At 46.9% G+C, this 16,071-nt stretch overlaps 1 protein-coding gene across 1 annotated transcript in view; it reads right to left on the bottom strand.

Moving 5' to 3' along the window:
* Nucleotides 1-16,071, bottom strand: part of CCDC88C (coiled-coil domain containing 88C) — a 916,777-nt gene that overhangs the window by 64,420 nt on the left and 836,286 nt on the right. The window lies entirely within an intron of this gene.

Genomic DNA, 16,071 nt, shown 5'->3' with positions numbered 1-16,071 from the left:
CCTAACGTGGGTTGCATGTGACGAGAATGAAGGGGAATATATCAGGATATCGTCTAGATAGACTATGACGAAAGTATCCAGGATATCATGGAAGATGTCATTCATGAATCTCTGAAATGTCGCAGGGGCATTGCAGAGTCCGAAGGGCATGATGGTATATTCAAATAGTCCATGTCTGGTACAGAAGGCGGTCTTCCACTCATCCCCTTGTCTTATTCGAATAAGATTGTAGGCCCTCCTGAGATCAAGTTGGTAAAGAGTACGGCATGAGTAAGATTGTCTAGAAGAGGATTTATTAAGGGAATCGGGTATCGGTTCTTTATGGTGATTTGGTTGAGACGGCGGTAGTCTACACAGGGGTGTAAGTCTCCTTCCCTTTTGGGGACGAAAAAGATGGGACTGGCAGCAGGGGACTGTGATGGGCGAATGTGGCCTATTCTTAAAGCGGTCTGAAGGTAGTCTTTGAGGGCCTGATCTTCCGTGGGAGATAAGGAATATATCCGACCACGAGGTATTACGGCGTCAGGGACGAGGTTGATAGGGCAGTCATAAGGTCTGTGTGGCGGGAGATCTTCAGCCTTTCTTTTGTCAAAAACATCCAAGTAATCACTGTATTCCGCAGGTACGCCAGAAGCGGTGATTCCCACAACATGATTAGGAGGGTCAGACTCGATCTCATGCTCATCTGTGAGCTGCAAATGGGCCAAAGCGCCTAACACTTGAGAAGGGGAGGTCACCGGCTCGGGGCATACCAGGCAATGATTTTGACAATAGGGGGATTCGAATAACACTTTGCTCTGGACCCAATCAACGACTGGATTGTGGGTTCGAAACCACGGAAGACCCAAGATGAGACCAAATTGTGGTGTCGTGATAAGATCAAATGAAAGGGTTTCTTTGTGTTTTTCGTGGATGACATGGGTCAAGGGTGCTGTCTGCTGCTTGACTGGGCCTGAGATGAGCGATGAACCATCAACAGCTTGCACAGGTTCTGGTCGTCGTTTATTCAAAACGGGTAAGTTAAGTGAGGCGGCTAACGCTATATCAACATAGTTTCCCGTGGCCCCTGAATCAATCGCTAAGTGAACCTGATGTGGAGTGTTGTCAGGGGAAACCAGAAGGGCCTGAATGTGCATGGGTCCCGATAATCTTGAAAGCGAGGAGGAAGAAAAGGGAGGACCCGTCCGAACCCCCTCGCTTAGGGACGGGCCTTCCGAAAAACCTCCGCTTTAGGTTTAGGGCGTCGGGGGCATTCCTGGACGTAATGGCCGTTCAACCCGCAGTAAAAACATGCATTGGCGGTTCTACGGCGTTCCCTTTCAGTAGCTGTGATAGGACTACGGACCCCGCCGATTTGCATGGGCTCGCTAGTGGAGTCTTGACGCTTGGGTTCGAGAAAGGAACAGATTTCTTAGCCTCATACCTTCTCTCAGCCCTTCGGGAATCGACCTGTAGTGACAGATCCACAAGTTCGGGATATTGTGCCGGCAGCGAAGGTACAACTGCCAGTGCATCTTTCATAGCCTCATTAAGACCTGTAACGCTCACCTGGCTCCCACGGAGGCTCTGGTCTGGGTTGCTGTGGCCTCTTCAAGCGTGATGCGCAGAATTCGGACCACCGATTGAACAGGACCCCCAAATCTTGCTTGTCTGGCCCGTAGGAATATCCTTCTGCAGATGAGAAAGGGGATTAACTGTCTGCTGAATAGTGTGCTTGCTCCCCCCTTTCCCCTTTCGTTCTTCTCGGATTCCTCCAAAACCCCCGTTTTAAGCTCACCTTATGGTTTGGAAGGATGAACTCTCCATCCTTCTTCTGGTGCAGGGGCGCGCGTTCGTCCAGTTACTTCACTGGTTTTCAGAATGGCGCTGGCACATCCACTTGACTTTTCTGAGCGATACGCCGTAAGTATGAAGATGCAAAAGTTCAAGTGTGAGCCTCCTTTTATGTTGTCTTTTCTGTCCTTTATTTCAGATGCAGAACAAAGGCGATGCGTTGAGGGGTTAAATTGCCGGTGGTAAAATCAGGTGAGTTAGTGATGAGGGCGACCCCTCTAAATGTCTTTATAATTCCCCAGTAATGTCTTTTGTCCTTTCCCCATAGGGGCCGGGGTGCGGTACCTGCCAAAGATGCGGCGCCGACCCGAGATGTGGAATGGTTCACCAAGAAAAGCCGGTAAGTAATATGGCTGAAAATTCGGCTTTCCTCTTGTGTTCCCTTGCTCACCTTTTGTCTCTTCTTCTCTCCCCTAGGTGCAGAGATGTGGCGACCGGTGCTGAGATCCGCGATGGAGCCGGGCGGCGTCTCGGGAACAGGTGAGCGAAGCGCGGCGCTGCAGCGAGCAACGCGGTGCTTTTAAATGGAAGTCTTCCTTCAGGAATGCTGGCGTGAAGATTCCGGATGCAGGTAAGAAGATTGAATAAGTTCTTGGTTTTCACCTTTCTCTTCTCTTATTCTCTTATAGGTGTTCCAGGTTCGAGGCGGGCGTGGCTGGAGTCCAGTTGCAGGAGCAGACACGGTGAGCGTTCAGCTGCTGGGATGCAGAACAACGCGAAGCACGTGTGGCTGTCCGGGCGTGGCTTAAATAGCTTTGGAAGAAGTTCCAGGTGAGTATTCTTCCACAGCCCCACCCAAGTAACAAAATAGTTTCTTCAGAAAAATAGTCCCTCCTAAGCCTCATTTGGCTTGGTTCTTCATGCAGCATGGTCTGCATCAGGTGAGTGTGCAGCATGGTCTGCTTCAGGTAAGTGCACCAAACACTTCCCCTTATGAGCCTGGTGCCAGGACTGATGCCCAACATGAGCCTAGCGCCAACGGCGCCATGACAGAGTCAAAAGAGCCCCTATAAAGGGGCGCTGGGCTTTTACCCGGGGGCGTGATGCCTGCTCCCGGGGGTGCTGGGCCTGGCCTGGTGCTCCGGGGGTAGGCATCATGACAGACCACGATAAAACACCACAGCCTTTTTATACTCCGGCCATGCTGTCTCCACTGACAATTGTTTGAAGCGTGTAATGTAATCGACCAGTGGACTCTTGCCTTGAGCTAATTCTAATAACTCTAGATCCCGTGTTTGTGCTTTGTGTCTGGTATCAAACACTCTCGTCATTTCCGCGATTAGCAAATCGAAATCGTATAACACAGGGCTGTTAGTTTCTAGCAATGGGTTGGCCCAAGCGGCTGCTATGCCTCCCAGGTGTGAAAGTGTGAACGATGCCTTCGTTGTGGAATCGGGGAAAGCTTGGGGGCGGCATAAAAAATGAAGTTTGCACTGATTTATGAAAGTGCGGAATTTGCTAGGATCACCCTGAAACTTTTCGGGAGGAGCCAGGGGAAACGGCGTGGGAACGTAGACCGGGGCAGGAATCGGAACAGGAGCCGGTGTATTCATCTGGGAAGAGCTATCCCCGAACTCAGGATCAGGAGGGAGCGCGTGGCGCTCGCTCTGTATAGTGTCAAGTCGCTGATGGATGGCGGCCGTGGCAGCAGACATATCAGCTCTGAGAACCGTAATGGCCTGGACTAAAGCAGCCACCTGGTCCCCGGCGGCGGCATCCATAGCCAAGGCAGAGAAGGCTTCTCAGTCTGTCACACCGAAAACCTCTGCGATGTCTATGGGTACCTCCGTCCCCAAGCACCAGTGAAGGAAAGATAGCATACTCCTTCACCGATTATTGAGGCCACAGGTGCGAAGGGTCAGGAACACGGGTACCAGGTGCTGTAAGGAAAAAGCGGGTAAGTTTGAGTGGAAGACAAGAACCTGGAGATGACCAACAACCGAGAAAGTGGAGTGGGACCTACCTAGTATGGGAGATGAACCAGGATGGGGAGGTATCCGGGGGCGCTGGAGCCAGACCCCCCCTTTCTGAGTACTTGACGTGGTGCTCAGCTGAGGTCCAAAACAAACTTTGGCCAAAAGGAGTTTCCAGAAGCAGTTCCAAAATGTCCGAAGCAAGAAATGTCCAAGATCTGAGGAAGGCAACACTCAAAAGTTCCAGAGGCAAGGTCCGAAATTCGTATGGAGCAGGTCCAAAGGTGCAAGCCAAAAGTCCAAAATCCAAAAGACAGAGTCCGAGCAACAAAATCCAAGGAGCAGGCAAGGCAGTCCACAATCACCAGAAACCAAGGTCCAAAAAGCCGGGAGGTCAAGATCCAAGACAACGCAACGCCACTCGAAATGCTGAAAACAGCTGAAAGGCGCGGAAGATCGGCTTCAGTGTGCTTTTGAGCCGGTGCTTGGGCCACGTGATCGCTTCCTCATTGGGCCACGTGAGTGGCATTGTGTGTCACGTGACCCTCGCAACCGGGAAGCAGCAACAGTATTGGCTGGGTGGGCCGCCCCTTCAGTATCACGTGAGCGTTGCACACGTGACCAGGAAGCCAGGTCGGTAGAGACCGATCCCCCCCAGCGCCACCGCGGCCACAGTTTCCACGACACCGCGCACCGCCTACCCTATGCGGGGGCCCCAGCGCTACGGACTCTGAAGGGGCGCACGCGGGAAGGGCCATTGCCACAGGTATGGTGCCGCTGGGAGGCGACCAGCGTTGTGCGTCTCGTGACAAAAGGCCAGGGGAAGGGAGACATTCTCCCTGGTGTTGTGCACTGTGAAAGTAAGAGCCAAGAGAGTGTGAGACCAAAGCCATGAAATGCCAGGGGAAGGGAGTAATTCCCCCAGGCTTTGTATAGGGAAAACAGTGAGAGCCAGACACCAAGAGAAGGGAGAAATCGTCCTGGTAATTGAGTTTACAAGACGGATCAAACCAGTGATCCAGGGGAAGGGATTCATGCCCCCTGGAGGGAAGAAATAATGAACTTTTGATGCAAAGCCAGCCACCCTTGTTTTGAAGTATGGGGAAGGGAATCATTCTCCCTTGTGAGAGACTTGCAAACAGAATTGTTCAGTCCAGTAGGAGGAGGGAGTCATTCTCCTGAACCAAGAGCATTGGTACACCTTTAGTCTAGTTAGAAGTGTAAGAGACAGAGATGGAGACGTTTGGCACAGGACGGTGGACTCTTTAGTTGCAATGACATCCTGACAGATCCATTAGCACTTTCAGTTGAGGCAGGGAAACGCCTCACAGATATTGGGAAAGGTAGGTTTTCTCTTGATTTTGATCTTAAATAAAAGTCTATAGCAATGACTATGCCACCTGTCGGCCAGTCTCCTCATTCTGCAGCCTTACAATAGATAGATACATTACATACTGTGACTATTCATGGGATGTCATCACTTCTCCCCAGAGGGGGGCCCTTCCCTGTGAGGCTAGGGAGATGAGCCCACTACACTAAATTCCCGCTAGGAGTGGCGGTCAGCGGGACCTCACAAGGAGAGACTCCCCTCTTGGGGAAAGGTACTCCTGCTCTGTGAATAATCTACCTGCCCCACTTTCCTATGGACCCCTCAGACCATCACTGCCTCAGAAGACACAACCTGGCCAGACCACTGTGTGCTATTGTGATGGTTCTATGTTCCTACATCTACGACAGTTTTTTTGAAGTAATTTCTTTTTAAGAAATTACTTTGAAAAAAATCATTATTTTCTTTTTAATTTTGGAGGGTCCCCCCAAACATCTCTCTATACTATTATCCCAATCCAAACCCCCTCCTCACCCCTTTCAACTCCTTACCCAACCATCTATATATTTCAATGAGTTTTTTCGAAGTCAGTTTTTGGTTAAAAATTACTTCGAAAAAACAACTCTTGATGTAACATTGTGATACCACTTCCAATATTAGAGCGCAACACAAATCCACTAAGAAGCCACTAAGAAGAGTGGAGCAGTAATGCTGATCAATCCTCTATGGCAAATGGAGAATACTGTGAAGAGTATAGAGGGAACTATGGAGTAAGAAATAATATTCCAGAGAAATAGAAGGACAACGATCCTCCACTGCTGAGGACCCAGATAAGTTGCATAAAAACCAAAGAAGGACTTGCAATAGGGAGTCGTGGTCACCGACTAGGTGAAGCTCGGGAAGTTCAAACCTGGGAGGGAGAAGGCAGGGCATTCCGGGAGGGCTTCAGTCAACAGGACGCAGAAGAGAATAAAGGAGGAAAGCAGTGCAGAAACCGGGGGACTTGGGGGGGGGGGGGGGAGTGGTTTGTGACCTCATGGAGGTGGACCACGTTGTCCGACATCGACACAGGGATCATCCAGAAGGATACTCCGCAGAGAAGGAAAGGAAGACGCTGGAAGCGTTCATCAAGACGGTTTGATCCTGACCCCACAAGAAGAAACAGTGATGCCAACCCAACAAGCTAGAGGTAACGGGAATGGTGGGAGACCCAGGAGCGACCACGGACAGACGCTAAACAGCAGAGAGCAGCACGAATACAGACAGATTCGATCATGCTCATCCCAGTAACTATAACAGTAGGAACGAGTATAACGAATACCGATAGTCTCCTCATACTCATCTCAGTAAGTGTGAAAACAACAAAGAGTATATAACGGATACCAAAGAATTCCTCAACTTCGGCCCAGTGATTACAAAAGCAGTAAAGATGGTGAAGAAAGCCAAAAGACTGGTAATACTTGTCTCAGTGGTTGGGAAGACCAATGCAACAAGAAAGAGGAACAAAAGAACATACATGGTGGATAATAAAGTGGTAAAAGAAACCAGCGACACTGGTCTCTGGGGAGTGTGAGACTGTGAAACAAGTACAAGAGAGAGATCTTGATGTAAAGGAAATCCAGAGGAATAAAGGCCAGGAGCCCTGAGTAGGGAAACAAGAAACTGTAAATAAGTCAAGACAGGGGATACCTGAAACAAGGTGGAAGAGTCCCCTTGACGAATTAAAGGAACTGATTAACTATGTCACAAGGAATTATCTAGAGTATTAAGGCCAAGAAGGCCTCTCCAGGGGAAGGGAGTCATTCTCCTCGAACCCCTTTTTGTTGGTTCCCTGTGCTAATGTCGGTGCATAAATGTTGTCTGACAAAAAATGACTGTGGTTTGCAGGGACATTATCACATTGAACAGGCAGGGGACACCCCTGCAACCCCCTTTTTTTTAAAGCAGGAATTGTGGGGGTGTCCCCGCTCCCCTTGAAAAAAAAGGGTTGCTGGTGTGTCCCCCGCATGTTCGATGTGATAATGTCCCTATATATATATATGGTCACTGTATATAAAGTCGCCACAGCCTTTACACGGCGACCATATGTATGCAACCATTTATATGGGGATATTATTACCGGATACTGTTTTGTTTTGTTAGTTGATAATTAGTGGTAGGGTAGATTTTGAAGAGAGGATGCACTGTTTTGATTTGGATGACCTCTCTGTCGAGCACCCTAGTTAGATTGTTTTTGGTAGGGATAGATAGCCCTTTGGTTTATTTGAATAAAATCAAAGGTAGAAATGCCACCTCTTTGTCCGCCTCCTTTTCTGACCTACCACAATATATACTGTAAGGAAGGCATGGTTATCAGAAGTACGACGGACACAAGGAGTACAATCCAAGGGTGTTTTTATTGAACAGTATACAGGTGAGAAAAACACCTAATCGAAACCTAAATCTAAGATGGGACCAAGCTACGACCATCAAAGTAAAGAAAGCGCTGTCCTAGTGGTGTTGTGTCAAAACAAAATGGCCTATACTAATAAACCAATTGCCAAATTCTTACTCTATATAAAAAAGGGTGTGGGATAATTATATGTATAAAAAAAGAGTCTAGTGCAAACTGAAATGTCCAAAGGGTTTCGGTAGTTCAGGACTACTGAACTGACATGCTCCCTTCCCCATGTTGCATCACGGGACAAGACGGAACAAATGGTATTACTGTGAGCACCCCTCGAGTCTGTAGGCACCAGGAAGCAACCTGTTCCAAGTCGGCAGGGCTTGGAGAGCAATGTCCTTCACAAGGGTAAATTCTCTTCTTCTTGCTTTTGTAGGGGGCCCCAACGTCGGGTTCACCCTTGTCTTTGTAGCACTGTTCGTTTCAATCAATCTTCATCACAAGACGGGATTCCCTTTCCCTTGCTTTTATTTGGCAAACCTCTGTCGGGTTCCCTTCTGCCCAGGTAACACAGTTTGCTCAACATTAAACGCATGAATGATTTACTTTCCCTTGCTTTCTTTAGCATCCCTCCTTCGTGTTCACTGTGCCCTTTTAATACAGTTTGTTCTTTTAACCCAATTCCTTCAACTTGTCAAAGACCTTCGATTGTACAAGGGATTTGTCTTGACCCTTGTATGACTCTTTCTTCGGCCTCCTCTCATGAGGCCTTCTGGTATTTGCAGTTTTAGATACTTTAGTTTCACAATATTTCCTCAGGTTAGCTTCATACCATGTTTTTCATTTGTCAAAGATTTCCGACTGTACGAGGAATACTTGTACTGATGCCCTCTCCCTCGTATGACCACTTTGACTAATCGTTCCCTCGTGCAAGGCTTATTTATTTCTCTCATTAATCACAAATTGCTTCAGGCTTCTCTAACGGTCTCTCATCACACGCAGACCCTGCATCTTTCATTCTGGTTACATTGTCTCTCACCTGTGGCTCCACGAAACTCAGTGAGTACTTCAAACGCTTATTGCATCGTACATTCATGAAAGCCGGCTTGTCCTCAAACTTTCCGTCAGCATCTGATATTCTGTAGCAAATACTCTTTGTTCGTCAAGGTTTTCAGTCAGGTGTGGCTCACCTCCTTTCAAGCTCCATCGTTGTATACGAGGGAGGTGCTGCAATGATCTTCTGCATTCGCAGGAAGCTGCCCCTCTAAGGATTACGTACCAACCTTGAGCCTGCAGCTATCTGGACCATGGCCTGTCATCCATCTCCTGGTCCTTGCTGCTCTGCTTACAGGGTCGTGTCACCTTCCTGTGGTCCGTCCTGCCACTCTGCCGGTCTCGTTCGCCTTGCTCACCTTGCCCTTGTAGGTCTCCCTCTGCCGGGTTCAGACCTGTGAGAAACCTGAAGGTGTCACTGACTAGTCCCCAGGGATCTATCATCCAGTTGGCAGGACACAGTTAACGCTATTGGATCCAGTTCCTGGGGGTAGACCAGTGGGGGAGGATCACCTGGATGGGGGTCCTCAGGGAGTGGAAGTGGGAAGGTGGTCCTACAAGGGTCTAGCCAAATCCCTTGTAACAATCGAAGGTCCTTGACACAATTTTAAAGTGTAAAGAATTGTGAACTTGGTGCTTGCACCCGGCTGAGGGGAATGCTGTGTGAACTGTGTGTGAAGCCTGACTGGGGGCTGAGAGAAAGCCTTACTAGGGGCTGGGGGTGGTGGATAAGCTAAGGGAAGTGAATTCTCCAGTGTGGAAAAGGCCAAGTGTACTACATTGTGGGGACAAACATGAAACGGACTGAAGGATATCTGCTGTGCTATTGGTTGGTCTGAGCCTGACTGAGGGAGACCAACGTTGACAAACGGATCAGCGCCCCGGCCGGGGGTCCACGGGTGAAGAGTAATCACCCAACGAGAAGAGAAATAAAGGAACTTTTGTTTTGTCGTTTACGATACATCAGGCCTTCTGAAGTAAGAGACTTGGACACAGAAGATCCCTGATATTGTTAAAAGGAAACTGTAACCTCGTACAGGAGAAGCCCAGGAGTGTGCGGTGCTTGAGAGTCCCACCTTTGTCCTGTGCTAGAAAACATGGGAAAGGGAGATCCCGGCCATAACATCCTGACTTATCATTTTGTGAACACTTCTTTCTTTTCTTATAAACACTATCCCACACTATTTTATAACTTAGAAGTAAGGTTTGGCAATAGGTTTTTTATTATAGGCCCTTTTATTTTGACAAGACGCCAGTAGGACTGCCTTATTTTGATTAGATGGTCATAGCTTGGCTCCCATCTTAGATTTAGGATAGGTATTTTTCTCACCCATTTATACAGTTTAATGAACACCCTTGAACTGTGATTACTTCTGTCTGTCTTTACTGTTGCCACAATAAGTTCCTTACAGACCCCTTTCCTCAAAATGTATAGTTAACAGAGAAGACTCCCCTCCCGCCCCTGCCGGGCTCGAGCCTCCTCTCAAAATTCACGGTTTTCAAAATATGTTTGTGGCCTCCCGGTCCAGAATGCACTGTGATAACTTCATTCCCACTTCACAACTCCCCAAAACTCCATTCAATGATTTTGGGAGCTGCAGAAGCCAAAAGGGAGATGTTTAAATGAGGTCAGGGTCTCATCTCCTGCTCTTCAAAAACCTGGGTTCGCCTTCCTGGCCGAGGGGAGGCGATCTGCTGTGGGAGCCGCCAGGCAACCCCAGCTGCCCCTGCCTTCTGAAGGTACAGTTCCCTCTCCACACTGCAGTCTCCTCTGAACTCACAGGGCCAGTGTTTGGGTGGTTTTCTCCTCCTCCAGGTCTCCCAGGGTGTCTGCAGCTCGCCAAGTCTGTCACTGGCTTCAGGGGACACCTTGCAGCATCCCCAACTTGCTCCTAGTGTGCCTTTGTTTCCACCTTGTATACTTCCTGGGAGAGGTAATTAGGTTCAGGTGTGCATAGTTGTAAAGAGAGGCCAGACTTTGCTCAGCCTCATTACTGGTACAGTCTGCTGTCAAAAGGAAAGTCTGTCTTCTGTGTCTGAGCATGTTTCTCATCAGTAATCTTCCTCCTCCCAGTTCCTCTCCTTCTCGTCTCAGTGTATGAGTGAAAAAGGGGGCAAGTGGGGTGTTGGGAAGTCAGTAAATCCTGTATAGTAGGATGGGGGAAGAGGTAAAAAAGGGAAGGGGGTTCTGCGTCTCGCCATCGGGTGCTTCTACCCTACTCCGGAGGATCCCTCACCCAGGTGATCCTCCTGCACTGGTCCACCCCCAGGAACTGGATCCAACAGTGATGGCCGTGTCCTGGCCACCTGGATGACAAATCCATGGGGACTTGTACGTGAGACACCCTCTGGTTTCGCACATACCCTTCCCTAACAGTCTGTGGCATTCTGATAAAATGCACAGATCTGTTCAGGTGGTGTCCACGGTTTCTGTTGGTCCCTCTTTTTACTTTTCAGATCTATTTTATTCAAAAGGCAGTGTCTTGTTTTATGGCCCACTTCTCTAAAGAACAAACAAGGTTTTGTCTTAAAACTGAGGAGCGTTGGATTTTCTCCTTCAGGATTAGGGCCCTCTCAAAAGTTGGTGACAAAGTTATCCTTCTCTGGGTTCTTTTGTTCCACACTCTCTAGATGGTTCCAATCCTAATAAATCAGGGGGATCCATCTCTGGAGAAGATGGCATCTCCACACACTCTTCACTTTCAGGGGGGTCTCCTACCTCTGATTTGATAGGGATGGACTTGGTCAGTTGGAGATCAGAGACAGGTGTCTTCTCCATCTCCAATTGCAGGTCCCAAAGTTTTTGTTGTTCTGACTCCATCAGAACAGGGAGAGAATAGTCAGGTAGGATGTGTCCTTATAAAATTAATGAGCCAGGGCCTGTACTCTTCTGCGGGGTCCCCTGACCATCTAACAAGTCTAGTGGAGCCAGAGGCTCAGATACAAATTCCTCTGAGGAGTCACTCTCAAGGTCCTCCTTCTCCAAAAATAATCCTTCACCCAGAGAGATATCTACATATTGTTCAAAAATTTCTTGTGGGGGAGGTTTTACTGTGGCTGTTTCTATCGTTTCTCTATTTTTCTCCCAAATGTCTAGTTAGAACAGAGCTTCCCAAGAATATGCATACACTAGTAGTCCCACCAGTTCGCCCCTCTTGATCTGCATCATGTCACACGATAAATTCAAGAGGGCAACTTTTAGCTCTTCTCTATTGGCCAAGAGGGATAATATTTTTAGTTTTCTCTTCCACCTCGTTTCACCCAGAGGCATAAGATATATGACAGAGTGAGTTGGTTCTTCCGCCTTAACCTCCAGGGAAATGATTATTTTATCCCTTTTTGAAATTGTGTGGCAAGAAAATGTTGATAAGCACTGCTTTGTACATTTTTCCTGACAGGAAGGATGGTTTGTTTAGTTAGAGGAACAAACTGGATTCCATTCTTTGAGCCATATTTTTAAATGGTTATTGTACATTTTTCATAGACTTCATCCCAGGGATGGCAAATGTGATGTGGCTATAGTTACTTTCATACCCATGGATGTTTGTGCCATTTTTGAGGAAACTGCTGGTAATTCGTTCTATCTCTGAGAATCCTATTGGGGCATTAGAATTTAAAGGTTGTCTAGTCTAGTGGGGTCCAAAACTAGTATAAATTGGGTCACATCCCACTCCTGACTGCATATGTAAAGAAGGCATTGTTATTAGAAGTACGACAGACACAAGGAGTGCAATCCAAGGGTGTTTATTGAACAGTATATGGCTGAGGAAAACACCCAATCGAAACTTAAATCTAAGATGGGAGCAAGCTACGACCATCAAAGTAAAGGAAACGCTGTCCTAGTGGTGTTGTGTCCAAACAAAATGGCCTATACTAATAAACCTATTGCCAAATCCTTACGCTATATAACAAAAGGGTGTGGGATAAGGATACGTATATCAAAAGAGTGTATTGCAAACTGAAATGTCCAAAAGGGTTTTGGTAGTACGTGAAACAGCCTCTAATTTCTCACAATACACAATCACATCAGACAGGCATGCAGACGCTCAACATACACACATTAAAAAAGCGGCTTTCTTACCTGCTTCGAGCAGGAAGTTTAATCTTCTGTCCGGGCACCAGCTCTGTGCTCCACACAGACAGAAACCAGGAAGAAGGTAGAGCCTCCTGGTACCTGCCTGACAGACCCAAAGTGGAAAATCGCCCCCTTAATGCACCAGCAGGCCGTAGTAGGCCCCATCCCTCAGCCTGACTAGTCAGGATGTGTGCTGAGGCGGGCCCCCAGACATTCGGTGGCAGGACCCCCACACCACAGAGGATGAGGGGTCTCCCACTATGCCAATGCATATATTCAATCCTGTGTCTCTCTTATTTTGGTGTGCTGACTTTTTTTATTTACCACTTACAGCCTTTAACACCTTTCTACTGCATAGCTTTCCATTTTCATGCATGCTGCTCTACCACCCTGAGAGCTTTTGTCCAGGGGTGCCCTAGGGCGGGGTGGAGAGAGCGAGAGTAGAGGAAGGGACGTGTGCTTTTCTTTTTTTCCTTCCCTTATGAAATGTTATTACTAGTTACATTTTTGTTTGGCAGGTACTTTAGAAGTTATTGTAGAAAACGTGCTCTAACGTGCAAGAAATTGAAGATGACGAACAAGTATTGCTATTAAGAACAAGATAAGTAATATCTGTGGCCAATAATATTCTCATTGTCAATCAATATCAAAATATTGTGTTTATTTAAACAATGTTTTCTACAAATTTGCTTCAGGATTACAATTCTTAATTTGTGTTCAATGTTTTGTAATTCATGGTTATCATCAAAAATGTAAAGGTATATATCTCATTTCTTGCCAATGTCCTTTTTACCAACTCACGATCGTGCACCACTGTTTATTTAGTTACTAGCAAAAAGTACCCATACTCTGCATGGGATCTGTCGACGGACATGATAACACTCACCTCAATTGTTGAAAATCAATGATCCTGTAGGTTCCTGTTCCGAGTCGCTTATCGCTTGATGTGCTTTGCACTATGAAGTAAAGTGCACTGACAATGGGTGCGCGTGGCTGGCTGACATACCACGGAGCAGATGTGGAGGCGAGAGTTGCCATGCTGCAGCATATTGGGACCCTCTGTGCGCTCTCCCCACCGGTCACCTCACCCTGGTGCGCTGCAGTGCGTTGTGGTGCAAAAATCTCGGAAACGGTGTGTACTAGGGCCTTGAAATGTGATTTTGTTGAGTTTTGTTCCTTGTGTCGAGACATTTAAAATTAGTTTTGTCTGGTCCTTCTACGACCACATTGATGTTTAGCAAATTTCAGGCAACCAACTCATGTGTGAAGGGGCTGGGCTAAAATTCAGGCCAATAGCGTACAGAGGATCCTAACAGGCAACTATGCAAAATTTGGTGCAGATTGGTGGAACGGTGTGGAGTTGTACGGGGGACAAACTAACAGATTGTCTGCTATAAATATATACACACACACACATATATATATATATATATATATATATATATATATATATATATATATATATACACACACAGACAGATACAGATTGTAAACCAGTCCCCAGTAGAAGATCCCCAACCTAACAATCATTACATATGAATCACTCAATTAAACCAGAACTCCATTTTATTTTTACAAACCTAGCCCTTTAAACTCCCTCCTCTTCCAGTGACAGCCATCGTAAACCAAAGAGATTTTAGGGTTGAAATCCGTGGGGCTCATTGTCTTCCCATATATATAAGCTCGGAAGGCTTTCCGACATGGGTATGACATTCAAACTCTTATTGCCAAGGTACTTCAGGCTTATATCGTTCCAGAGCATGCCATTCGCATCTTCCAGCAAGATGGTGTATCTCAAGATGACGTTACAAAGTATTGAATGAAAATGTTTGAACCAACAGGTGGTTGGTTATTCAGGAGGAAAGCATTACAATGTCTTTTGAGTTTGTAATCGCTGTAGTGGAAGTAACATGTGCAAATCAGTCTTGGTCCAGCCATCAATGGAGGAGTCCTTTCGAGTTGCTTAGGAACATGACTCCGACCTAGAAGGCTTCATTGAGCAAGCCACACAGTGAAGAGTGTAAGCACTGGAGGCAAAGCCTCTTAGCCACTCAGAATTACCCTAGGGAGTATTCTCTGTTAGTCTTTTTTGCTTGTCACAGCCACTGTGTAAGGTGGCCAACTACATGCAAACCAATACTGATCATGTTGCCCACATTGTTGGGTTAGGTCTCTGGTGCACAGCGACAAAAGATTCTCCTTGAAAACCAAACACAGGGGTTGGAAATGCATAAGCAAATATTCTGGTAAGTTTTCAAAAGGCCCAAATGAGATGGATTGAGCACAACTATGTAGGAGTGTCTCCAGACGGGGTCCTGAGCTTCATGTGACAAGGGACTCAAACTTCATAAGGGCGGAACAAGTCTGGTGTGGCTTGTTTTCCCATGAAGCGGAGAAGAGACCTACCAGTTTGGGATGGATTGCTTCCTTTGGGGACAGGACCAAGAATAATGTGCACTTCTGTAAAGGAATAAACAAGCTGAGAAAATATGCAACTGAATGTTGTCGAGTGGCGTTCACAATGGTTACGATGAGTTTATGCGGAATTTTGGATCCATCTTGTATTACTTTTTCTTCTTCTGGTGTCAAAATGGCATTGCCCAGAAAGTATGTGAAGGTTTTTCTACGAACAGTTTTAACCTGAGGGGACTGGGGGGGTTTGCTTTACTAAACACTGAAGTTAATCCTTTTAGAGCTTATGATGTTGGCTAGCCAAGTGAGAGGTGGCAGGGACCTGCATATGCAACCATAATTGCAGACACCAAACAAACAAAGAGACCTTCTCTGCAAACCTGGAAGGATAGCTCAATGTGTTGACCACTAGCTGCTAAACTGTGTGCAGGATGCAACACCACCTTTATTTTGTGGAGCACCACAAAGCCCATCACACTTCCAAAGGTTAATGTAATGTGAATAAATTAGTTTGAAAACAAATAACCACTGCAATTTATAGCACAGTAAAACTACAAACCTGCAACTGGAAGTGGTATAGAACGACTATATTATTGTTTTACAGAAAGGCTAAGCTGATTTACCCGCCAACATTTTGAATAAAGCCAAGCTTTTGGGATGGCCGCCAACAAGTGACTTTCTGTGGAATTCTCTCTGTTCTTCCATTGATGTTTCCATTCACATATCATTAACCAAAAACCCTCCCCCTCCCAACCCCCCCTTTCCCATTGTCCAACTCTGGTATGGACATTCTGGGACATCAACTTCCCTGCAACTCAGCACATGCAGCTGTTCTCTTGCATTTTTTGCTCTCCCCAGGTACGTACCTGTTATCCTTCATGCACCGATCACAAATGATAGCAACATCAATCTATGTGCAGTCCCAGTCGATTGGACTCCCATGAGAGACACGATCTCTCCCTCTTCACAGAGCGAGCACGGGAAAACGGACGATCACTCGCCTCACGGGCGGTGAAGTCCTTTCTAGGCACGGACATACCACGGGTTCGTTATCTCCCGCCCCCCTGCGTCACCA

Source organism: Ambystoma mexicanum, chromosome 14 (genome assembly GCF_040938575.1).
Source record: "Ambystoma mexicanum isolate Mex_15411 chromosome 14, UKY_AmexF1_1, whole genome shotgun sequence".
In the NCBI taxonomy this organism is placed as follows: Eukaryota; Metazoa; Chordata; class Amphibia; order Caudata; family Ambystomatidae; genus Ambystoma; species Ambystoma mexicanum.
The sequence above is the reverse complement of the archived record's forward strand: the minus strand, read 5'-3'. Positions and strand labels throughout refer to the sequence as shown.